Below are 26591 nucleotides of genomic sequence, written 5' to 3'. Positions count from 1 at the left end.
TTATCATTATAATTTTGCCTTTTTAGGGCTGCATCTGCAGCATATGGAAGTTCTCAGGCTAGGGGTCGAGTCAGAGCTACAGCTGTGAGCCTAGCCACAGCCACAGCAACTTGGGGGATCCGAGCTGCATCTGCAACCTACACCACAGCTCATGGCAACGCCGGATCTTCAACCCACTGAGCCAGGCCAGAGATTGAACCTGCATCCTCATGGATACTAGTTGGGTTTGTTATTGCTGAGCTATGAGAGGAATTCCTGTTATCTGTTATTATTAGTCCAGATGCCAGCTGTACCCTTGTCCTCTGGCTCCTGGATCTTGTATTCACAGTTTTCACTCTTACCAACCTGGTAATAGAGCTCAAGGCCTATCTAGTTCCTATCGCTCATTTCTCAGTGTGATTGTGACGATTCAGTGAGATGAAGCATTTGATTCAACTGACTAACTGGTAAATGTTATCATTATTTCTCCCCAAACAAATACACATTCCATGATCCTCAAGAAGCTGCTTCACTAAAGCAGTGGCAGGCAAACCACAGCCTGGAGGTCAGATCCAGCCCACGGCTATGTTTGTAAATAAAGTTTTATTGGAACACAGCCACACCCCTTTGCTTAGGTGTTGTCTGTGGTTGCTTTCATGCTGTAATGGCAGAGTTGAGTAATTTCAGCAGAGACTCTATGGCCCACAAAGCCTAAAATGTTTTCTGTCTGGCCATTTATAGAAAATGTTTATTGATTCCTGCACTAGAATAAAGGATGAAGACATTAAATTTAGTTTGAGGTAGAGGTGAGGGAAGAAGATTAAATATTACAGGTCACAGCTGGGTGCGCTGAGGTCTGGATTTAGTGACAGGAGGCTATAATCACTTGGGAAATTAAGATCGGGGAAGCTGGGGAGACCAGACCAAGGAGACTTTCAGTGGCATCCTGAGTGTGAAGCTTTATTCACAATCCAGCCTGACCTTGCAGATAATAACCTAGAACCAAGAGAAACCACCCAGAAAGAAAATTACACCCAACAACCAGAGTGTATATGTAAGGAAGGGACTGTCTTGAGTTGAGTGGAGAACAAACAAGAAGAAATCTGACTCCTTGGATGCCAGGCAAAGGGACAGAAGGTCTAAGCTGCCAACATATTCTAAGATCTGAATCTCTGCCAGTACTGAAAGCATAGAACCTTCAAATCCCTGAGTGGGAAGAGTGTGGGTGGGGTCTGTCACCTGAGCCCCTCCTTTGGTGGAAGGGAATGCTGAAGCCAGAGAGAGGAAGGGTGAACCCAAGTTTACACAAAGAGCTGATGTATGAGGGGCCAATATTTGATTGTTTTAAATTGAAATATAGTTGATGTATAATACAGCAGTGCACAATTTTTAAAGTTTATACTCCATTTATAGTTATTATACAATATTGGCTACCTTCCCTATGTTATACAATATATCCTTGTATTGTATACATAATAGTTTGTACCTCTTAACCCCCTACCTTTTACATATATGCAATGGAATATTACTCAGCCATAAAAAGCATGAAATAATGCCATTTGTGGCAACATGGATGGACCTAAACATTATCATACTAAGTAAAGTAAGTCAGACAAAGATAAATATCATAGGAGATCACTAATATGTGGAATCTAATAAAAATTATACAATAGAATTTACAAAACAGAAACAGACTCAAAGACTTCAAAACCAAGCTTATATTTACTAAAGGGGAAATGTGGTGGGGGTTGGAGGGATAAATGAGGGGGTTGGGATTGATATATACACACACTATTATATAAAATAGCTTATATTTACTAAAGGGGAAACGTGGTGGGGTTGGAGGGATAAATGAGGGAGTTGGGATTGATATATACACACACTATTATATAAAATAGATTGATATATACACACACTATTATATAAAATCAAGGACCTAATGTATATAGCACAGGGAAATTTGCTCAACACTGTAGTAACCTATATGGGAAAATAATCTGAAAAGGAATGGATATACGTATATGTATAACTGATTTACTTTGCTGTGTGCGTGAAATTAACACAACTTTGTAAGTCAACTATATTGCAACACATTTTTAAAAAACAAAAATTCCCCTACCTTTATAGCCAATATTTGATCTTAGTGGATTCTCCACTCAGCTAATCTTGGATCCTCTTCCCGTTTCACCTTCCAGATGCTGTTCTGGAGCTGGGCTCCAGTTGTTACAGCAAAAACAGCCCATTGCCGTTCTCCACTGAGAATGATTTTTTTTTTTTCTGATTTGTGCTTTGGTTTGGTGCCAACATTCTAGATTGAGAGCTGTTGTTAGAAGTAACCAATGAGAGGCTGTGTAATAAAGAATTTGGCTGACCTTGTCCCTGTCTCCTGGGAGGCAGCATCTAAACGCTTGGAATTTCCAAAGTGATAGGAGTTTATTACTCATAGTGGGTCTTTCAGGCCATATTTGATAGTTTATGGTCATGAGTGAACCCTAGATAATTTAGGCTAACTAGATGACTCAGGATTGGTGCTGGTCAGGCCAGAAGGACCAGCCATGTGATTAGAGGGTTGGGGCTTTGAGGCCTGGGCGGGGGAGGGACCTGGGGATTAAGTTCAACCAGATGGCCAATGAGTCAAATAATCCCACCTGTATAATGTAGCTCTAATAACAACTCTGGTTACAGAAGCTCAAGTGAACTTCCTTACTTGGCAGTACTCTGTATATTATCACCCACTGGTGTGCCAGGATGGTGACACATTCCTGAGGGTGACAGAAGCTCCCATTATGTGCCTCTCCTTTTGGCTGGTTCTCATTTGTATCCTTTTGCTATAACAAAATGTAATCATTAGCACAGTGCTTTCCTGAGTTTTGTGAGTTATTCTGGAGAATTACTGAACCTGAGGGGATAGAGCAAACCACTGGATTTCTAGCCAGGTGCCCAGATGTGAGGATGGCCAGGGCTCTCCTGAACTGGTGGCTGGTATCTGAGTTGAGGGCAGTTTTTTTTTGCAGATGGTGCCCGTCATCCATGAGGTCTGATCTAACTGGATCGTCGGTGTCAGAAGTCATTGTAGGAGCTCATGTTTGTGTTTTCTGTTAGGATGTGGTTGCAAATGTTTAGTTATAAGAGTGTCCTGGAGGCAAAGTATACCATGATCTTGGTACAAAGTACAATTGAGGTGCTCCTGGGAAGTTGGCCTATTTATGTGTCATGAATGTGTGATTTTTTTTTTTTTTTTAGCAATAGTAAGCTCCTCCCTGTCAATAATTACTTTATGTTTTAATTTTTATTTTATCAACTTTCTAATTTTATTCTTAAAGTTTACCATAAATAATATGGAAGAGGAACAGAAAATGAGAAAAAATCCAAAGACAAATTACAAGAGGGGAAGGAGAGTAAATTTCGGGAGTGGGAGCAGGTGGATTGGGGTTTTTGGGGAGCTTATGGGAAGGGCACTTGCAGGGGCGGAGGTAATCTTGGGGAATGTGGTTTTAGAAATTAGCCCTGGGTTCTTGCAAGAACCAGCGCAGGACCTAGAATGCGGGTGCTGGAGCAGTCAGTGCAGGCTCTCCCTGCAGGGCTGCTGAATTCTCCTCTGGCCCTTGGTCTCCTTCTGGAGCGAGTGCAACATTTCCCTCCAGTGGAGGTAAAAGCACATCAGTGTCTGGGGCTGCTGCCAGAGCAGCTGCAGGTTTTCCCTGCAGGGCTGGTGGGTCTGCATGTGGACCTGGGCTTCCTGCAGGAGCAGCTGCAGGTTCTCATGAATGTGTGATTGACAAGACTTTGGTCCTCATGTTGGATGAATGGCCCTAAAGCATTTGCATGCATGGCTCTTCGGTCTCATTTCTGGCACCACTTTGTCTCTAACCCTGAGTGTCTTTCTTTTCTTTTTTGCCCTGTGTTTAACTTCCACTGCCATGGACAACCCAGATGTCATCTGGGGGTCTCGTCATCTGTGTTTCTAAGCTCTGCTTTATAGCTGATCTCTTTTTTTCTCTCTAGTGTATATTCCCAGAGGGAAATTCATGTAACTTGATTTACCTACATACCCCCCCCAGCACATGCATAAACACAACTTTCCTCTCCCCCTACAAACCTACCTACCTTAGTTGTTAGTGTGGTGTAGACGTCATTGAAGATATGAGGTCATGGGAAGAGGCCGTATGTTATATCACATAAACAAACAGTCTATGTATAAATATGAAAATTTTTGTCCTAAAGTATCCTTCCAGCCCCCCTTATTAGAACTTTCTCATCGGCCCTTTGCCCTTCCTCGTACCCAGCCAGCCATCTGCCACCTTTCTAGCTCTCCTCATCTTTCTTCTCTTTTTCTTTTCTTCTTCATGAGCAAAAATAAATTCTTCACATTTTCTCAGTTTCCTGATATGTAGGAGTCACTCAACTCATTTCTGGTTTCTCTCAGAGGAAACTGATCCTCTGCGGGAGGAGGCAAAGTCGGGAGCCTCCTCGTCTATCATTCTGCTCTCAGTAGGATTTCTATATTCTAGCAATGAACAATCAGAAAAGTGAAGTAGAAAATATCATATGTATGGCACAACAAGCACTTGAAACAATGCTCAACATCACTGATTATTAGAGAAATGCAAATCAAAGCTACCATGAGATACTACCTCACACCAGTCAGAATGGCCATCATTAAGAAGTCCACAAATAACAAATGCTGGAGGGGGTGTGGAGAAAAGGGAACCCTTCTGCACTGTTGGTGGGAATGTAAGCTGATACAACCACTATGGAGAACAGTATGGAGGTACCTAGAAAACTATACATAGAACTACCATATGACCCAGCAATCCCACTCTTGGGCATATATCCAGACAAAACTCTCCTTAAAAAAGACACATGCACCCACATGTTGATTGCAGCACTATTCACAGCAGCCAAGACATGGAATCAACACAAATGTCCACTAGCAGATGATTGGATTAGGAAGATGTGGTATATATACACAATGGAATATTACTCAGCCATAAAAAAGAACAAAATAATGCCATTTGCAGCAATATGGGTGGAACTAGAGACTCTTGTACTGAGTGAAGTAAGTTAGAAAGAGAAAGACAGATACCATATGATATCACATATCTGGAATATAAGGAACAAAGGAACTTTTCCACAGAAATGAAAATCATGGACTTGGAGAATAGACTTGTGGTTGCCAAGGGGGAAGGGCAGGGAGTGGGAGGGACTGGGTGCTTGTGGTAAATAGTTGCAGAATGTTGCCTTCAGGATGGTTTAGTAATGAGATCCTGCTGTGTAGCACCAGGAACTCTGTCTAGTTACTTATGATGGGGCATGATAATGTGAGAAAAAAGAATGTATACATGTAAGTGTAACTGGGTCACTATGGTGTAGAAAAATGTATATATATATATATAAAGAAAAAATTAAGAAAAATCATGTAGTAGCATCAGAAAACAAAATTTAATAATAAAAATAAATCATAACTTTTAAATAAAAGGTCTGTGAGGCTTATATGATAGAAACTACAAAAAGTTGCTGAGAAAAATTAAGGAAGATCCAAATAAATAGCAAAATATACAATGTTTAAGAATTTGAACACTCTTTATTCTAAGATGTCAATTGTGCCCAAATTAATTAATTCAACACAATCAAAATCCCGTCAGCAATCTAGTAGTTTATTCTAAACTTTATATGCAAAAGACTTAGGTAGCTAAAATACCCTCCTCCCAAAAATCAATTATACACTACCAAGTATTGACTTATAGTCATCAGAACAGTGGGTGTTGGTTTAAAAGTGGATCAGAAATCAGCAAACTTATTTTGGAAAGGGCTAGATAGTAAATGTTTTAGTCTTTGAGGCCTTATATCTTTATCACAACTACTCAACTTTGCTTTTTTAGTGCAAAAGTAGCCACAGGTAATGTGTAAATGAATTGGTAATGTTATGTTCCAATGAAACTTTATTTACAAAAAGGGAACTGAGCTGGATTTGGCACATAGATCATAGTCTGCTGTCTCCTGGAATAGACTAACAGAACATGTCAGAAGGTCTGGAAATATGTCTATACTTATAAGTATAGTTTTTGACAGAGGGGCTAAATAGTTAAATGAGTGGGGGGCGGGGGGGATGTCTTTTCAACAAGTAGTGTTGGAGCAGCTGGATAACTGATAGGAAAAAAGGAACCTTGGCACCTGCCTCAAACTATGCACAGCAATTAATTTGAAATGAATCCCACATCTAATGTACTTTTTCTGTTGTTGTTGTCTTTTTGCTATTTCTTGGGCCACTCCCACGGCATATGGAGGTTCCCAGGCTAGGGGTCCAATCGGAGCTGTAGCCACCGGCCTACACCAGAGCCACAGCAACGTGGGATCCGAGCCGCATCTGCAACCTACACTACAGCTCACGGCAATGCCGGATCGTCAACCCACTGAGCAAGGGCAGGGACTGAATCCGCAACCTCATGGTTCCTAGTCAGATTCGTTAACCACTGCGCCACGACGGGAACTCCCCACATCTAATGTAAAAGCAAAAATTATAATACTGTTAGAAGAAAGCACTGGAGAATACCTTTGTTTCCTTGGGAGTAGGCAAAGATTTCTTGGCACATAAAGTGCTTAACATAAAAGATAAAAATTGATAAATTAGATATCATGAAAAAAAAATCACTGACCATCAAAAGATATTTTAAAAATAAATAGGCAGGAATTCCTGTTGTGGCGCAGTGGAAATGAATCCGGCTAGTACCCATGCAGATGTGGGTTCGATCCCTGGTCTTGCTCAGTGGTTTGGGGATCCAGCGTTGCCATGAGCTGTGGTGTAAGATCTTACATTGCTGTGGCTGTGACATAGGCTGGCAGCTGTAGCTCTGATTTGACACCTAGCCTGGTAATTTCCATATGCCATGGGTGCAGCCCTAAAAAGTAAAAACAAAAAATACAGGCAAATTCCAGACTGGGGAAAGGCACATAATTCTATTTTTAATTTTTTTAATTTTTAATTTTTATTTTTTTTAAAGGCTGCACCATGGCATATGGAAGTTCCCAGGCTAGAGGTCAAATCAGAGTTGCAGCTGCCAGCCTATACCACAACCATAGCAATGCCAAATCCAAGCCGCATCTGTGACCTGCACCACAGCTCACAGCAAAGCAGGATTCTTAACCCTTTGAGCAAGGCCAGGGATTGAACCTGCATCCTCAAGGATGCTAGTCAGGTTCGTTACCACTGACCCACGATGGGAACTCCAAAAATACAAGATTCTGACAAAGCATTTTATTTAGAGTATATAAAGAACTTGAACAAATCAATGTAAAGAGACAAAAAAAAAAAAAAAACCCTAATATAAATGAATAGCAGACTAGAAAAGACACTCCAAAAAAGAGAAATACATGGTCAATAGCACATGAAAAGATGTATCTTATTTTAGGGAAAACGTTAGTATATTTCAGGTATTGTGTAGGTATATCATGTTAGGAAGAAGCTTGTCTTTGCTTTATTATCTTTATTTGGAATTAACTATGGTTTAGGGAGGTGGTTATGAATGCCAATGTAACAAGGGGTAGGTTGTGGTGGGTTTGAAAATGTCTGCTTGGCTAAGCTGAACTACATTTCCCAGAACTCTCTTCCATGATGTTTCTTGTTAGGATGTACATCAAGAGACAGTTTGCACAAGATTTAGTGGTTGGAGAGGAAGCAGCTGCCATATCGGTTTTATCTGTGGACAGTTGATGCTGGGGCACCAGGATGTTCATGAGCATTGTTGCTTCTATGTTGGCTCATCTCATTTGTATGAGGCAGCGGCTGGGTCTGCAGCTGTTCCACCTTCTCTTGGATACTCCTTCTGCTTCTCTGGCTCCTGGACCAGGTGTGTGGTTAGCTCCATGATGAAGGAGTCAACTTATCTTGTACATCATCATCAAAATTGCAGGTGCTGGGAGTTCCCATGGTGGAGCAGTAGAAACAAATCTGACTAGTATCCATGAAGATGTGGGTTCGATACCTGGCCTTGCTCAGTGGGTTAAAGGATCTGACATTGCTGTGAAGTGTGGTGTAGGCTGCAGGTGTGGCTTGGATCCCGCATTGCTGTGGCTGTGGCATGGGCTGGCAGCTGTAGCTCTGATTCAACCCCTAGCCTGGGAACTTCCATATGCTATACCTGTGACTCTAAAAAAAAAAAAAAAAAAAAAAAAAAAATTGCAGGTGCTGAGAGGACTGACATGAGTTCTGGTTGATTCTCATGGGTTTTAGCTCATGCTGCTGGCGTATAGACTGTATTGCAGGCTTCAAGCTCTAGCATCAGATAAATAGACAACAGCTTTACAGAGACAGTTTAACCAGAACTTACAATTGTGTAGCCATACACACACACACATTTTTTACACAATTATGTAGAGAATCTTCTGTAAGCACTACTTACTTAACTAAATCCTGGTTAATACAGAATCACCACATGAAACTACTTCTGAAACCTTCCTGGTTTCCTGAAGGCTTTTTCCTCTTTTCTTCATCTCACTTATATTCTCCAGAGCCCTCTGGAGAACCAACTTTAGGGTCAGCTGCTGCTGCCTCTGATGCCTAAAGGAGCCAACTGAAAAGCAAATGAGATGGGGTTGGCACTGCTGTTAACAGTAGACAGGACCAACCCTATCCTAAAATAATAGAATAACATATGGGAATCCTCTTGAAGCCAGTGCAGCAGAAATCTTTGTATGCCAAAGGGCAGGCCACAGAAGAGGAAGACCAGCAAGGATGACCATGTAGAGCCTGGTCAGCTGCAATTGCTGAGACTTCCAGAGGATCCTGGCCAGCAGAGCCTGGCTGGACCTAGCAAGACCCACTAATAAGAAAAGCAGCCACCCAGCCCATTGATGAAATCAAATATTGGGCACCAATCACAGTCAACATCCCTAAGCAGGAGGCCACAGTAATTCCCTTCCAGGAAGCTCATCAGCAGAGACAGGACCCAGAGCAGGGCACGCATGACAGCTGACTTTTGTCTTGGGCAGCAGCATACCAGATGGGGCACAGGATGCGCAGGTAGCACTTGGGGTTAATGGTGCTGAGAAAGCTCAGGCCTGAGAGGTAGGCAAAGATGGACACAAGGTTGAGAAAGATGGGGATGGAGATGAAGATGGAGTAGCGGGAAATGATGGGCTCCACCAGGGAACCTATAGTGTGGAAGCAGAGGGAGAGGAAGTTGGCTGCTGCCAGGTTGAGGATGTACATGGAGAAGGCATTCTTGCATAGGCAGAAGCCCAGGAGCCACAGCACAATGGCATTTCCTGCCAGGCCTCCCAGGGAGATGATACCTACCAGCAAGGGCAGGTAAGTGTATTCACATCACATTTAGGAAAGGCATGGTCACTTCCATTCATTCGTAAGAATTTGATCCAAACCCCAGGCTGGGGTAGTTGGATCCAAGCTCAGAAACCCTCCCCTGGTGGCCCTGGGAACATGGGCTAGACATGAGACCCTGCTGTGTGATCCCAGATGTTCACAGCCACCTTGCTACGTGGGAAGTACTGTCCCCATGTTACAGAGGAGGGAACTGGAAGCTTGTAGAGATTAAGATACTTATAGAAGTCCATATGGCCCTGGAGACCTAGAACCTGGATTCAAACTCAGTTCTCTCTGACTCAGATAACATGGACTCTCTATTGCAACACAGACCCTCTACTGACATGGGGGTGTTCTGTAGTCCGCCCCCCTCCACCAGAACTCACAGTCCAGAGGTTGTGTCCTGTCCCTAGAATTTCCTGGAGAAGGAAGGTACATGTCTGGGATGGAATCTGAGAGTCAGGAGAGAGCTATGGGTCAGAGCATTACTTCTGTCCTGGGCCAGCAATTTCCTGTCAGGTGCATGAAGTCAGGAAGACACAGAGATGACCCCGGGCCACCCTCATGACTGAGTGTGGCCTACCCACTGAGGGGAGAGAAGACCAGGCCTTAGGGACGTGAGAGGAATGTGATCTCTTGCTAGGATAGGTGTGAGGGCGGCCAGGCCAGGTGGGCTAGACATGGCTCAGTGTGTCAGCTCTGTGAAGATGCACACTTTTCGCATCCCTGGTGCTGAGCTCCGTGTGTGACACATGGTGTGTTCTCGATAAATATTCACCCAGTGTATGAATGAATGAATGAATAGGGGCCAAAGTGGAAGATTTGGAGTAAACGTTAAAGGAGTTCCCGTCATGGCTCAGTGGTTAATGAATCGGACTAGGAACCATGAGGTTGCGGGTTCGATCCCTGGCCTTGCTCAGTGGGTTAAGGATCTGGTGTTGCTGTGAGCTGTGGTATAGGTCGAAGATGCAGCTCGGATCTGGCCTTGCTGTGGCTGTGGTGTAGGCCGGTGGCTACAGCTCCGATTTGACCCCTAGCCTGGGAACCTCCATATGCCTCAGGTGCAGCTCTAGAAAAAGACCAAAAAAAAAAAAAAAAAAAAAAAAGGTTGAAAGAACACAGTTAAAGGCATTAGGACACACATGTGTAAGAAGGTGAAGGAAATCTCATTAATTTTTTTTTGTCTTTTTTTTTTTGCTATTTCTTGGGCTGCTCCTGCGGCATATGGAGCCACAGCAACGTGGGATCCGAGCCGCGTCTGCAACCTACACCACAGCTCATGGCAACGCCGGATCGTTAACCCACTGAGCAAGGGCAGGGACCGAACCCGCAACCTCATGGTTCCTAGTCGGATTCGTTAACCACTGCGCCACGACGGGAGCTCCAGGAAATCTCATTAATTTTGATTCTTTTTGTGGAGAGCTGTGTGTGTATTTGGGAGAAGGATGTGTTTGTGCCCAAATAACTTACGCTGACCACTGAGGTGCCTCTGAAGTGAGGATGCCACGTGGCTTTGCTGAGCTCCTAGAATCATTTTGATGCACTATCTGGGGGTAGGATTTGGAACTGAGCTGCAGGCAGGGAGGAAGAGTAAGTGAGGGTGAGGTCTGAGTGCCACTGGAAAGAGGAATTTGAAGTTGGAGAATGTCTAGGGGGGAGGGTTGTAAAGTGGGGGCTGGGTGTGTGCAGCATAAACCTACAGCTTTCTCTCCTGGAGGATCGTTCAGAGAGTTTGCTTTGCTGAGTGAGTTTCTGGGCAGGATGAGTCCAGGGAATCCTAAGTGATGGAATTATTGGTTAGTAAGTATGTCAGTAGCAGCTGAGTAGTCAGAAACTGGCCTTTGGATCAGCAGCTGGGAGTCCTCGCCATTCTCGTCAAGGGGGTTGCATTGGAAGAGTGGCCTGAAGGACTAAGTCGAGCAGGTGTAAGAGAGAATGGCAGGTGTGGGATGAGAGTCCTGCATACACACAGACAAGGAGAGCACTGGGACAGGTGGATGAGCCACACGTTATTATGTGAAAAATCAGCTGATTTTGGCTGCAAAAATAAGCAATTAGAAGAAATAACAGAAAAAAAACCCCAATCAGGGGTTGAATATTGAAACCAAGTATACCATGGAATACTATATAGCAATTAAAAAGTAAAAAGCAAGCTGTTGGTACATACAACTACTTGGGTGGATCTTAAGGACATTAAGCTCAATGACTCAAAAGGCTGGATCTTGTATCATTCCATTCATAGAACATTTTTGAAATGACAAATCATTGGTTTCTAGGGGCTTGGCAAGGGGGACGAGGTGGGTGTGACTATCAATAAATAGCTGAAGGAGGTCCTTTTGTGGTGAGTAAACATTTCATATCTTGAATGTGGTGGTTGTTATACAATATAGGTGATAAAATTCCTAGAATTATACATAATGGCATAAAAATGAGTATATGCCAAAGCAGGTGAAATCTGAATGAGAACTGTAGTATAGATAATTCTCTCATACCATGGTCAATTTCTTGGTTTTGCTTATGTACTTTATTTATGAAGGATGTCACCATTGGCAGAGGCTCAGTGATGGGTGATGGGTACTATTTTTGCAGCTCCTTATTAGTCTATAATTAGTGCAGAATGAAAAGTTTAAAAAACTGAAAGGTTAGTTTGTTGGATTGACAACTTACGTGGATACCAAAGACACAGAATGAGGACAGGGTTGTGCTGGAGGGAAGTCTGTAAACCAAGTGTATAGCCAGGAGATACTATGATAAATATTTACATATCCAAGCATATATTAAAATTTTTCATATTTATTTCTCATCTCTCCTGAAAAAAACGAATAAATAAAATGTTACAGGTAAAACTAGAGGCCCAAACCTGCATCTCTTCTCTCATGATCTCTTTAAAACTTCTGAAAATGACATGCATTATTCTCTCACATGTATAACAGGATGTTAAAATAGAACTTTGGGGGAGTTCCCTTTGTGGTACAGTGACTAGTATCTATGAAGATGCAGGTTTGATCCTTGGCCTCGCTCAGTGGGTTAAGGGTCCAGTGTTGTCTGTGAGCTGTGGTGTAGGTTGCAGACATGGCTTGGATCTATCTTGGCTGTGGCTGTGGCGTAGGCCAGCTGCTGTAGCTCGGATTTGACCCCTAGCCTGAAAACTTCCATATGCGATAGGTGTGGCCCTAAAAGAAAAAAAAATAGAACTTTTGCTCTAAATAGAAATATACTATAGATACTACATTCCTAAGGCGGTACAAGATGACATGCAGAATTTAAGTAGGAAACTTCTGGTGACTGTCAACTCTTAGAATGGCTGAGTGGTGCAAAGTTTCTGCTTTCCGGCTGTCAACTGTTAAACCAACATCCATATCAAAGTTATTAAACATTTTAGAGTTGAATTTTTATATGAGGAATAAAGCATCAAATTTAACAATGAACCACTTCTTTGCTCCCAATTTGGCCTTTGTAGGCAAAAAAGACTGCAGCAGAGGGGGTGTGCATTTCTGCTGCTTCTCTCTTTCCTTCCTCCTCTTTCTCCTTGTTCCACCTTCCTGTTGTTTCTAGCTATGGTTTCTGACCCTGGAGGGTTGGACATATTCCAGGGAGGAGGGTCAGAGGACCCTGACCTTTTTTGTCCTGTCCTCCTGGGGTGACCTTGATGGGTGTCTCTGAACTTGACAATAGTGTTGAATCGACGCCAACTAATTTTGCAAAACTTATGCCAACCTCTATGACTTCAAGGTCACAAGAGACATTGCTCATTGCTCAGAGCACTCCTGCCTTGTGATCCTTTTTTCTTTAAAGAAATTTTTTTTACGGTGGTATATAGTTGACTTACAATGTCATTTTAGCTTCAGGTTTATAGCAAAGTGATTCAGTTATGTATATACATATATCTATTCTTTGTTCCCATGGAGATGATTACAGAACATTGAGTAGACGTCCCTGTGCTGGACAATAGGTCCTTGTTAATTTTCTGTTTTATATATATTAGTGTGTGCCTGACTTTTTAACGGAAGTTACCTTCAGTCATGTCCATGGTGAAGTCAAATCATACTGCCTTATTCTGAAGACAGGTACCCAACCATAAATGGCATAAAACTCAGACTGGTGCAATCCCTCACTATATACTTGGGTTGCCTAGGATGGGCTTGTGACCCAAGCTGCTCATGGATTTACATGAAAATCTAGGTTCCCTAACTCCAGGTCCAGTGCTCTTTCCAGTCTAGCACTTGCAAGTTCTATGTTCCTGCATATCTCAGGATATGTGGATGCAGAGATGGGCTTGGGTAGAGGCAAGGACTTCCTCTGCTGGAACCTAGGGTAGTGGAAATAAGTAGAGGTTCAATGCCTGTGGTCTTCTACTTGAAAAATATTTTAATGAATTGTGCATTGGTGTGATGTCAGAGTGTGGACCGAAGGCTGTTAGAAGGTTCAGCAAAGTGAGTTTAGTGATTTAATCAATTGTGAACCTTTTGCTGAGGATGTTGTTCATCATTGGAACCACCTGGATTCATATCACCAGGCTTTACCTGGGCAGTTGGGTGTGATATTCTTCTTTTTTTTTTTTTTCCCAGTGGATTTTATTTATTTATTTATTTATTTATTTATTTTATTTTCCCACTGTACAGCAAGGGGATCAAGTTATCCTTACATGATATTCTTCATCAGGATGGAAGCAACTTAGAATTTTTAAATGACCCCTCCTTTGATCACTCTTGACTCCCAAATAACTCTAGAATAGCATGGATCACATTGTGTGGCAATCTGTCCTGCACTAGGCTCCTTCCTTCCAGACTGTGAGTTCCTTGAAGATAAATATGTTGTCTTTGAATCTCCAGTGCCTGGCACAGGGGCTAGAACATTGAAGATGTTCAGTTATTATTTATAGAAATAACAGAAGAATGACTGAGTGACTCTTCTATGATATATTAAGGCTGCTTAATGATATGTTCAAGAGTAGAAGTAGATATGTTAATTGCAATGATCTGTTAAAGGGAATTATAAAAATGGATACATTTGTAAAATAAATATTTTATTTTAACCCAGAATTCATTCACCCAAATAAAGGCGGTATAAGGACTTTCCTTTGACTATAGATTATAAAATGTAGTTCTCCTCTTTCTTGCAGAAAGCACATCCATTCAGCATTGTCTATAATCTACAGTTTGGATTTATCAGAGATTCTTACATCATTTGTATAGGATTCTCCTTGATGATATTTTTCAATATTGCTAAATATTTCAGTCTTGTATGTTTGTCAGGCTCCTACTTAATTAAATGACAATAATCTCAAGATTATCTTTTATTGCCCTTTTAAGCATTCATATTCATTTTCATTAAAACACAGTTCTGTCTCCATATTCATATTTCATTGATTTACATTGTGTTTTGATATTAGGCAATTACATCTACAAATCCAACTGCCAGCATTGGTGCATTGACAATATTGGTGCCTAATACATACCTTACCATCATACAAAAGGAGTACTAAGCAACCTTGTTGAATTCCAGGTGGTGGCCAAATATAGCTTCAGGTAACTGGTATAAAGAGGGTTGGCTTAGTCCCCTTGGCTCCAGTGAAGCAGATGACTCAGTGCTGTAGTGTCCAGGTGTACTAGATAATCAGTGAATGGTTCTGGGGGCTCAGTGTTTCCTGGACATCAATCCATATATATTTTCTGGATGGAATGGACAAGCTTGGTTAAACAGGCTATTAAGCAGAGATTTATGTTAAAGGTGTTTTCTCTATTTAGAAATAGCATAGTGCTTTATCAAGTAGGTAATATTCATTGAATTCATACATAAATAAACAGTTGTGGATGACAGCTCCCGAAAGGTGCCATGGGGAACTTTCATATTTCTCTTGTCCTGAAGAAAACTCCTGAATATCATGCATGGTCCACCCCAAGGTGAAGCTAGAAGGAAAACTCATCACTGGCTTTGGAAAGAAGGCAGCTCATGAACAAACCCTTTCCTTCATGTTCTTCTCCCCAGAGACAGAAAGCAGACCTGCAGTGAAAGGGAGGTGCCTTCCTCCTGTTGACGAACTCCAGAGGACCCTGTCCTCTTGAGCAGGAGGTACCTGAAGGAGCTGCCTTGAGACCTGGTGACTGAGCAAGACTTTTCAAGATGCTGGACAACCCTGGGTTTCAGGCAGGAGCTTCTTGAGAACAATAGTTGCTGAGCATCTTCTAAATTGCAGGTGCAGACCCACACACAGTGGATTCAAAGACTTGCAGTTTTTTTTTTTTTTCCCTAAAGACCTCACAGTGTGCTCTTCAGTAAGATGGAGCCATACAAATGAATCATTATAGTATAGTATTGTAAGTGCTATAATAGAGGAATGTTGGGGCTGAGTGAATTTGTTGTAGGCTGTAGGGACTGAGCTTAAGCATCCAGCTCTATGTTACCTTGCAGCCAACATGAAGAGGAATGGCAATGACATAAAAATAATCAGTTGCCCAGATGAAGCCCAACAGTCTTTGGTTTAAACACTACATGAAATTTCTCTACAGGGCTCCTCATGATGGACATTTTTAGCCAAAGCTGTGCAACTGATGAAATCACAACTCACTGATAGAGGGCTAACTCTCCTAAGAACCCTCAGTCTAAGTTTGTGGCATCACATCAAAGCACCCTGTCAAGTGCATAGGCTACCAGCACTGTCTTCCTGCCTCCTCTGCCACCCTGTACCCCAGCTGAGGAAGCCCTCAGCTACAGCTAAACCCTACCACAACAATGGAAATCAAAGGGTGCATGTAGGATATATAGAATCAGCAGAGTTCTGGACTGGGAAAGCACTAGATCTGGAGTCAGGGTACCTGAGTTCTAAGTATTAAACCATGTTATGGAAATAGCTGATGAATCTGTAGGTAAACTTGGGGAGAACTGACATTAATTTTGAGTCATGAACCTAGAGTATCTATCTACTTCTTTAGTTCTCTGATTTCATTCATCAGAGTTTTATAGTTTTCTTACGTAGATCTTGTACATATTTTGTTAGATTTATACCTAAGTATTTCATTTTGGGGGATGTTAATGTAAATAATGTGTTTTTATTTTTAAATTCCAGTTGTTTATTGTTGGTAATAGGAAAGCAATTGGCATTTGTATATTAACTTCATATCCTGCAACCTTGCTATAATTGCTTATAAGTTCCAGGAGCTTTTATGTGTGTGTGTGTGTGTGTGTGTAATTTTTTTAGATTTTCTACATGGATATTCATATTATCTGTAAACAAAGACAGTTTTATGTCTTCCTTCTGGATTTGTATACCTGTTATTTTCTTGTCTTACCTAATTGCATTAATAACAACATCTGTTGAAAAGGGATGTTGAGAGGGGACATCCTTGTCTTGTACCTGATTTTTGTGAGACAGTTTCAAGTTTTTTTGTGGGAAGTTTCAAGTATACTGTGAGCTGTAGAATTTTTGTAGATAATCCTTATCAAGTTGAGAAAGTTCCCCTCTGTTTCTAGTTTACTGAGAGTTTTTGTTTTTTAATCATGAGTGAGTGTTGGATTTCATCAAATGCTTTTTCTGCAACTATGGAAATGGTCCTGTGATTTTTCGTTTTTACTCTGTTGATGTTATGGAGTACATTAATTGATTTTTCCAATGTTGAGCCAGCTTTGCATATCTGGAATAAATTCCATTTGGTCATGGTGTATAATTTTTAAGGTCTTTTTTGGATTCTATTTGCTAACATTTTGTTGAGGGTTTTTGCATCTATGTTTATGAAAGATGGTGGCCTATAGTTTTCTGGTAATATTTTTTTCTGGTTTTGGTATTAGAGCAGTGCTGCTTCATAGAACTAATTAGGAGGTAGCTCTTCTATACTCTGAATAAGATTGTAAAGAATTGGTATAATTTTTTCATTAAATGTTTGGTAGAATTCACCAGTGAACTCATTGGGGTCTGGAACTTTCTGTTTTGAAAGGTTATTAATTATTGATTCAATTTCTTTTATTATATGTATATTTATAAGTCTATTCATATTGTCTATTTCTTCTTGCGTGAGTTTTGGCAGATTGTGTTTTTCAAGGGAATTAATCCACTTCATGTAGGTTATCAGATTTGTGGGCATAAAGTTGTATAGTATTCCTTTATTGTCCTTTTAATGTCCATGGGATCTGTAGTGATGCCTTCTCCTTTGTTTCTGATATTAGTAATTTGTGTCCTCTCTTTTTTTCTAGTTAACTTGGCTAGGGACTTATCAATTTTGTGGATCTTTCCAATGAAACAATTTTTAAAATTATTTTATCGAAGTATAGTTGATTGAACAATCTTGTGTTAATATCTGCTGTATAGCAAAGTGATTCAGTTTTTTATGTATATATACACATGCATTTATATATATGTATTCTTTTTCATATTCTTTTCTGTTATGGTTTATTATAGGATATTAAATATAGTTCCCTGTGTTATACAGTGGGACCTTGTTGTTTACCCATTCTATTTATAATAGTTTACATCTGCTAATCCCAAACTCTGGATCCATCCCTCCTTCACCCCTCCCCACCCCCATGGGTCTGTTCTCTACGTCACTGAGTCTGAGAAACAGCTTTTTGTTTTGTTGATTTTCTCTATTTATTCTGTCATTGATATCTGCTTTAATTTTTATTATGCCCTTTCTTCTGCTTACTTTGTGTTTAATTTGCTCTTTTTTTTCTTTTCTAATATATACATTCAGCATTATCAGTTTCCCTTTAAGTAAGTGCTGCTTTCACTGAATCCCACAAATTTTGATAAGTTGTGTTTTCACTTTAACTTGGTTGAAAATGTTTTAAAATTTATCTTGTGTTTTCTTCTTTAGCCTCTGTGTTATTTATAAGTGTGTTGTTTCATCTCTCTGTATTTTGGAATTTTCCAGTTATCTTTCTCTTACTGATTTTTAGCTCAATTCCTTTGCAGTCTGAGAGCAGACAGGGAAATATTTCTATTCTTTTAAATTTGTTAAGGTGTGTTTTATAGCTCAGTATATGGCCTTTCTTGATTAATGTTCCACGTGAGCATAAAAAGAATGTGTATTCTGCTGTTGTTGGATGAAGTGGTCTATAGATGTCCCTGATAGCCAGTATATTTATGATATTGTTGAATTCTACCATATCCTTACAGATTTTCTGCCCACTGAATCTTTACATTGCTGATAGAAGGATGTGGAAGTCTCCAACTGCAGCAGTGGATTCCTCTATTTTTTTTTTAATTTTCCCACTGTACAGCAAGGGGATCAAGTTATCCTTACATGTATACATTACAATTACATTTTTTCCCCACCCTTTGTTCTGTTGCAACATGAGTATCTAGACAAAGTTTTCAATGCTATTCAGCAGGATCTGCTTGTAAATCTATTCTAAGTTGTGTCTGATAAGCCCAAGCTCCCGATCCCTCCCACACCCTCCCCCTCCCATCAGGCAGCCACAAGTCTTTTCTCCAAGTCCATGATTTTCTTTTCTGAGGAGATGTTCATTTGTGCTGGATATTAGATTTCAGTTATAAGTGATATCATATGGTATTTGTCTTTGTCTTTCTGGCTCATTTCACTCAGTATGAGATTCTCTAGTTCCTTCCATGTTGCTGCAAATGGCATTATGTCATTCTTTTTTATGGCTGAGTAGTATTCCATTGTGTATATATACCACTCTTCCGAATCCAATCCTCTGTTGATGGACATTTGGGTTGTTTCCTTGTCCTGGCTATTGTGAATAGTGCTGCAATGAACATGCGGGTGCATGTGTCTCTTTTAAATAGAGTTTTGTCCGGATATATGCCCAAGAGTGGGATTGCAGGGTCATATGGAAGTTCTATGTATAGGTTTCTAAGGTATCTCCAAACTGTTCTCCATAGTGGCTGTACCAGTTTACATTCTCACCAGCAGTGCAGGAGGGTTCCCTTTTCTCCACAACCCCTTCAGCACTTGTTATTTGTGGATTTATTAATGATGGCCATTCTGACTGGGGTGAGGTGGTATCTCATGGTAGTTTTGATTTGCATTTCTCTTATAATCAGCGATGTTGAGCATTTTTTCATGTGTTTGCTGGCTATCTGTATATCTTCCTTGGAGAAATGTCTATTCAGGTCTTTTGCCTATTTTTCCATTGATTGATTGGCTTTTTTGCTGTGTAAGTTGCTTTTATATTCTAGAGATTAAGCCCTTGTCAGTTGCATCATTTGAAACTATTTTCTCCCATTCTGAAAGTTGTCTTTTTGTTTTCTTTTTGGTTTCCTTTGCTGTGCAAAAACTTTTCAGTTTGATTAGGTTCCATGGGTTTATTTTTGCTCTAATTTCTATTGTTTTGGGAGACTGACCTGAGAAAATATTCATGATGTTGATGTCAGAGAGTGTTTTACCTATGTTTTCTTCTAGGAGTTTGATGGTGTCCTGTCGTGTATTTAAGTCTGTAAAGAAATGGAAAGATAGTCCATGTTCATGGATTGGAAAAATCAGTATTGTAAAAATGGCCATACTACCCAAAACAATCTACAGATTCAATGCAGTCCCTGTCAAATTACCCATGACATTTTTCACAGAACTACAACAAACAATCCAAAAATTTATATGGAACAACAAAAGACCCAGAATCGCCAAAGCAATCCTGAGAAACAAAAACCAAGCAGGAGGCATAACGCTCCCAGACTTCAAGAAATACTGCAAAGCCACAGTCATCAAAACAGCGTGGTACTGGTATCAAAACAGACAGACAGACCAATGGAACAGAATAGAGAACCCGGAAATAAACCCTGACACCTCTGGTCAATTAATCTTTGACAAGGGAGGCAAGAACATAAAATGGGAAAAAGAAAGTCTATTCAGCAAGCATTGCTGGGAAACCTGGGCAGCAGCATGCAAAGCAATGAAACTAGAACACACCCTCACACCATGCACAAAAATAAACTCAAAATGGCTTAAAGGATTCCTCTATTTATAATTGAAGTTCTATCAGTTTTTGTCCTATGTAGTTAGATGCTGTTTTCAGGCATGTGGCTATTAAGTGTTATTATCTCTTTTTAGAATTCCTCCTTTATGATTATGTAATGCCTTGCTTTATCACTGAAACGTTCCTTACTTTCAAATCTTCTTTTAATTTTATTGTAATTATTATTTTGTCTTTTTAGGGCCACACCTGTGACACATGGAACTTCCCAGGCTAGGGATTGTATCAGAGTTGTAGCCACCAGCCTCAGCCACAGCCACAGCAATGCCAGATTTGAGCCACGTCTGTGACCTACACCACAGCTCACAGCAACACTGGATCCTTACCCACTACACAAGGTCAGGGATCGAACTCGTGTCTTCATGGATCCTAGTTGGGCTCATTACTGCTGAGCCATAATGGGAACTCCTGAAGTCTGTGTTTTAAATTTGTGTTAGCATGGTGTATTTTTCTCCATTCATTTACTTTTTTTTTTTTGAGTTTCTTTTTTTTTATTACTCAAATGAATTTATCACATCTGTAGTTGTATAATGATCATAACAGTTTGATTTCACAGGATTTCCATCCCACAGCCCAAGCACATCCCCCCACCCCCCAAACTGTCTCCTCTGGAGACTATAAGTTTTTCAATGTCTGTGAGTCAGCATCTGCTCTGCAAAGAAGTTCAGTCTGTCCTTTTTTTCAGCTTCCACATGTCAGTGAAAGCATTTGATGTTGGCATCTCATTGTATGGCTGACTTCACTTAGCATGATAGTTTCTAGGTCCATCCATGTTGCAAAAAATGCTGGTATTTCGTTCTTTTTAATGGCTGAGTAATATTCCATGGTGTAAATGTACCACATCTTCTGGATCCACTCCTCTGTTGATGGACATTTAGGTTGTTTCCATGTCTTGGCTATTGTAAATAGTGCTGCAATGAACGTTGGAGTACATGTGTCTTTGCGAGTCGTGGTTTTCTCTGGGTAGATGCCCAGGAGTGGGATTGCTGGATCAAATGGTAGTTCTATGTTTAGTGTTCTGAGGCATCTCCATACTGCTTTCCACAGTGGTTGCACCAATTGACAATCCCACCAACAGCGTACTAGGGTTCCTTTTTCTCCACACCCTCTCCAGCACTTATTGTTTGTAGACTTTTTGATGATGGCCATTGTGGCTGGTGTAAGGTGGTTCCTCATCATGGTTTTGATTTGCATCTCTCTAATAATGAGTGACGCTGAACATCTTTTCATGTGTTTCTTGGCCATCTGTATGTCTTTGGAGAACAGTCTGTTTAGATCTTCTGCCCATTTTTTGATGAGCTTGTTTGTTTTTTTGGTATGGAGCTGCAGAAGTTGTTTATAAATTTTGGAGATTAATCCCTTGTCAGTCAATTCACTTGCAAAGATTTTCTCCCATTCTGTGGGTTGTCTTTTTGTGTTGTTTAGGGTTTCCTTTGCTGTGCAGAAACTTTGAAGTTTGATTAGGTCCCATTTGTTTTTTGTTTGTTTGTTTGTTTTTGTTGTCAATACTCTGAGAAGATGTTGCTGTCGTTTATGTCAGAGAGTGTTTGGCCTATGTTTTCCTCTAAGAGTTTTATAGTGTCTGGTCTTATATCTAGGTCTTTAATCCATTTTGAGTTTATTTTTGTGTGTGGTGTTAGGGAGTGTTCTCATTTCATTCTTTTTCATGTGGCTGTCCAGTTTTCCCAGCACCACTTACTGAACAAGCTTTCCTTTCTTCACTGTATATTCTTGTCTCCTTTGTCATAGATGAGTTGGCTGTAGGTGCGTGGGTTTAATTCTGGGCTTTCTATCCTGTTTCACTGATCTATATTTCTGTCTTTGTGCCAGTACCATGCGGTTTTGATGACTGTTGCTTTGTAGTATAGTCTGAAGTCTGGGATCCTGATTCTTCCAGCTCCATTTTTCTTTTTCAGGATGTCTTTGGCTATTCTGGGTCTTTTGTGCTTCCAAACAAACTTTAAAATGTTTTGTTCGAGTTCTGTGAAAAATGTCTTTGGTAATTTGATAGGGATTGCATTGAATCTGTAGATTGCCTTAGGTAGTATAGTCATTTTGATAATATTAACTCTTCCAATCCACGAGCATGGTATATCTTTCCATCTATTTGTGTCATCTTTGATTTTTTTCATCAGTGGCTTATAGTTTTCAGAGTACAGGTCTTTCACGTTGTCCCAGAGTTCTCTGAGACTCTCTTCATTTGTTTTCAACCTTTTTTCTCTTTTCTGTTCTGCATTCGTAATTTCCACTAATCTGTCCTCCACCTCGTTTATTCATTCTTCTTCCTCCTGTATTCTGCTGTTAGCTGCTTCTAGTGAATTTTTTATTTCAGTTATTGTATTTTACATCTCTTCTTGTTTAAGTTTTATATCTTGTATCTCTTTGGTCAGTGTTTCCTGTAAGTTATCCATCTTTGCCTCCAGTTTATTTCCAATGTCTTGCATCATCTTCAGCATCAACAGTCTAAAGTCTTTTTCCTACAGGCTAAGAATCTCCTCCTTGCTTAGCTGTTTTTCTGGGGTTTTTCCTTTCTCCCTCATCTGAGTTATAGTTCTCTATCTTTTCATTTTTATAGGTTTTTGGTGTGGTGACCTTTTTACAGATAATAGAGTTGTAGCCTCTCTTATTCTGATGTCTGCCCCCCTGTGGTTGAAGTCAGTATGGGGGGCTTGCTGTAGGCTTCCTGATGGGAGGGGCTGATGCCTGCCCCCTGGTAGGTGGAGCCAATTCTAATCCCTCTGGTGGGTGGGGCTTAGTTTCTGGATGGGATTAGAAGCAGCTGTGTGCCTGAGGGGTCTTTAGGTAACCTGTTTACCCAGGCTGTGATCCCACCTGGGTTGTTGTTTGCCCTGGGGCTTCTCAGCAGCTGACTGATGGGTGGGGCCAGATTTTCCCAAAATGGCCACCTCCAGAGAAAGGCATGGCTGCTGAATATTCCTGAGAGCTTTGCTTTCAATGTCCTTCCCTCACAACAAGCCACGTTCACCCCTGTTTTCCCAGGATGTCCTCCAAGAACTGCAGTCAGGTTTGACCCAGATTCCCTTGGAGACTTTGCTTTGTCCTGGGACTCAGTGTACGTGAAAGTCCATGTGCGCCTTTTAAGAATGGGGTCTCTGTTTCCCCTAGTCCCGTGGAGCCCTTGCGCACAAGCCCCACTGGCCTTCAATGCCAGATGCTCCAGGGGCTCTTTCTCCCAGTGCCAGATCCCCACACGTGAGAGTTTGATGTGTGGTTCAGAACTCTTACTCCTGTAGGTGGGTCTCTATGAAGCACTAGATCTTGTGGTTTCTATTCCAGTCTGTGGAGCTTCCCACCCAGGAGATATGGGGTTGTTTACATCACGAAATCGCCCCTCCTACCTCTTGATGTGTCTCCTCTTTTTCTTCTGGAGTAGGATATCTTTTTTAAGGTTTCCAGTCCATTTGGGTGAAGAGTGCTCAGTCTTTAGTTGTGAATTTTGTTGTTTTTAGGAGAGAAGTTGAGCTCCATAGTCCTTCTATTCTGCCATCTTCAGTATTTATTTATTTATTTATTTATTTATTTATTTATTTATCTGATAGCCAGACATGTACTGTGGAAAATGAACTGCTTTCAATAGGCTTTTAGTAGTGTGATGGTGAGGTGTGGGAGGAGGAGAAGTGGTCTATAGTTCACAATTAGGTCTCAGTTTTTTAGTGAGCCTGAGCCTCTAGATTTTGAACTTCACAAGTGCTTCTCAGACTATCCGCCTTTCCTTGGAACTGGATAGCTACAGTGGGCTGGAATTGGGCATTTCTTTTATCTCATGGGGGTACAGGAGGCTGGATGGAGTTGGGTATTACCTTTTCCCCAGGTCAATTAGGTTTTGATAACACCCCAGCAATTTAGGCTCTGGTTAAATAGTTTCTCCTGAGAGCAGTCCTTGTTAAGAAGAACAGAGTTCTCAGGGGAGTTCCTGTCATGGCTCAGTGGTTAACAAACCCAAATAGGATCCATGAGCATGCAGGCTCAATCTCTGACCTTGCTCAGTGGGTTAAGGATCCGGGGTTGCTGTGAGCTGTGGTATAGGTTACAGACATGGCTCGGATCTAGTGTCGCTGTGGCTGTTGCATGGGCTGGCAGCTGTAGCTCCGATTTGAGCCCTAGCCTGGGAGCTTCCATGTGCTATGGGCAGCCCCAAGAAGATTAAAACAAACAAAAAAAGAAGAACAGAGTTCTTGGATGTGTTTCAGAATGGTTCCTTTTCCTCTCACCCTGTCAGAAGCACTAGGAGATTTTTTGTGAGAACCTAGTCAAGCTTCTGGAAGTAAAGCTCACAAAGGAATGGGGGCTCCCTTATGACTGGGTCCCCTTGGGATTTTTAAATCCCCTCCGATTTTTCCATGCAAAGACTTCAGCAATTTGTCAATTACAGTTCAGGTTTTCCTACCCTGGCACTAGATCTTGTGGTTTCCATTCCTGAGTCTCTGTTGTAGTAATTCAGAACTTCCTGTATTTGCCTGTCTCTCCAGTCTTGGTGGGGGAGGGGTAACAGTTTACCTTGTGTTTTCCTCCCTCTTACTGATCTGAAAAGTTGTTGATTTTTCAGTTTGTTCAGCTTTTACTTGTTTTTAGGATGACATAACTTCCAAGTTCCTTATATGCAAAACTAGAACTGGATGTTCCCCTGGAATATCTTTTTTCATCCTTTTACTTTCAACTTATTTGTGTCTTTGGATCTAAAATCACTCTTTTATAGGCATGAAATTGGATAACTTTTTAAAAAAATCCATTCATTCTGCCAGTCTCTGTCTTTTGATTGGAGAGTTTAATTCATTTAAATTTAATATAACTACTTACAAGGAAGTACTTACTTCTGTCTTTGGCCTCTCTTGCCAGGCTGGAATGCTGAAGTGGCAAAAAGGATTGAGGCCATTGAAGACTGTTAGGAAGAGGGAACATCTCTAGGGATGGAAGAGCAACAAATTGGAAGGAGCCCTTATGTCTAAAACTGCCAAGCCACCATTTATTAGACCATTCCAGGGCAAATCAGCATTTCTCTTTTCACGGTTTTAATGAGTTTCTGTTAGAACAGCCAAAATTAAAAGATTGGCTCATCAACTAAAAAATACCTGTAAGAACCATGCTTTCTCTTTTCTTAATAATTCATTTTTTAAGGTATATATTTTTGTGTTTTGTTTTTTTAATCATTTATTTATGTATATATTTTTCTACTGTACAGCATGGTGACCCAGTTGCACATACATGTATACATTCTTTTTGATAGTGAGATCATTCTAACAAAATTACACTAAAGAAAGGAGGTGCAAAGAGATCAAAACAAAACTAAACACTGAAGAGAAACAATTAGAGATTTGTCTATTGAGATAGAGAAGGTTCCCAGGAAATATAACCTGTGTGGTGAATATAAGAAGGTGATGGAAGGTGGATATAAGACCACTTTCCATCAAGGTCTACTTTCCATCCGTCTCACCCTGATTTGTACTCCAGTAGGATACATCTCTGTACCTTAACAATGAGCTCATTTTCATGTGGCTCCTTGTTGAAATCAGATCAGAAGTGAGGGGCCGACACAATGTTGTAAATCAACTATACTTTAACTTAAAAAAAAAAAAAGAAGTGAGGGGAAGGCAATGCAAACTTGAAACATATTTTGGAGATGATGCTATTGTGGGTGATGACAAGACCCAGGACAGGTTGACTAGCATGGAGTGGGAGGCAAGGTTAAAGGAAGGAGGTGTTTAGAAAACCGAGAGGTTAATATGTTGGATTGATCTTCCAGATGGAGTTCTCAAGAGTGAGGAGGCGGTGGTACTAGAGATGACTATAAACTAGGCACTTAGGCCAGAAAATAATATGATAAACATTCGCATACCACAAACATTCACATATTAAACATTCACATACCACAAACATTCACATATTAAAATTTTGTTATGTTTGCCAATCTCTATTAAAAAATGAATAAATGTGAGTTTCCATTGTGGCTTGGTGGGTTAAGGACCCGATGTTGTCTTTGTAAGGACGAAGGTTCAATCCTTGGCCTTGCTCAGTGGGTTAAGGATCTGGTGTTGCTGAAAGCTGCAGTGTAGGTTGCAGATACAGCTCAGATCCAGTGTTACCATGGCTATGGCATAGGCAGCAGCTGCAGCTCTGATTCATCATCCTCTGGCCTAGGAACTTTATGCATAGGTATGGCCATGAAAAGAAAAAAAAAAGAGTAAATAAAACTAAAGATACAACTATGGCCCAACCCTGCAGCTCATTTCAATCTGTCACTCTTCTGTTCTTCTGAAATTGACATGTATTATTATGTGCACAACAGGATGAAAACATGGAATATTTATCTAAATATCAAGGTATTACACAAAATACATTTCAAAAGGGA

The 26591-nt window shown here is 40.7% G+C and overlaps 1 pseudogene; it reads right to left on the bottom strand.

The window, feature by feature from the left end:
* Positions 1–8382: 8382 nt before the first annotated feature.
* LOC100620205 (mas-related G-protein coupled receptor member X2-like) lies at positions 8383–19319 on the bottom strand (annotated as a pseudogene).
* Between the last annotated feature and the right edge of the window lie 7272 nt (positions 19320–26591).

Source organism: Sus scrofa, chromosome 2, assembly GCF_054392235.1.
Source record: "Sus scrofa isolate SSC_HxYL_T2T_F1_AM1 chromosome 2, Sscrofa_HxYL_maternal_Yorkshire_Landrace_v2.0, whole genome shotgun sequence".
Taxonomy (NCBI): domain Eukaryota; kingdom Metazoa; phylum Chordata; class Mammalia; order Artiodactyla; family Suidae; genus Sus; species Sus scrofa.
Note: the sequence above shows the minus strand (reverse complement) of the source record. Positions and strands in the feature narration are given on the sequence as shown.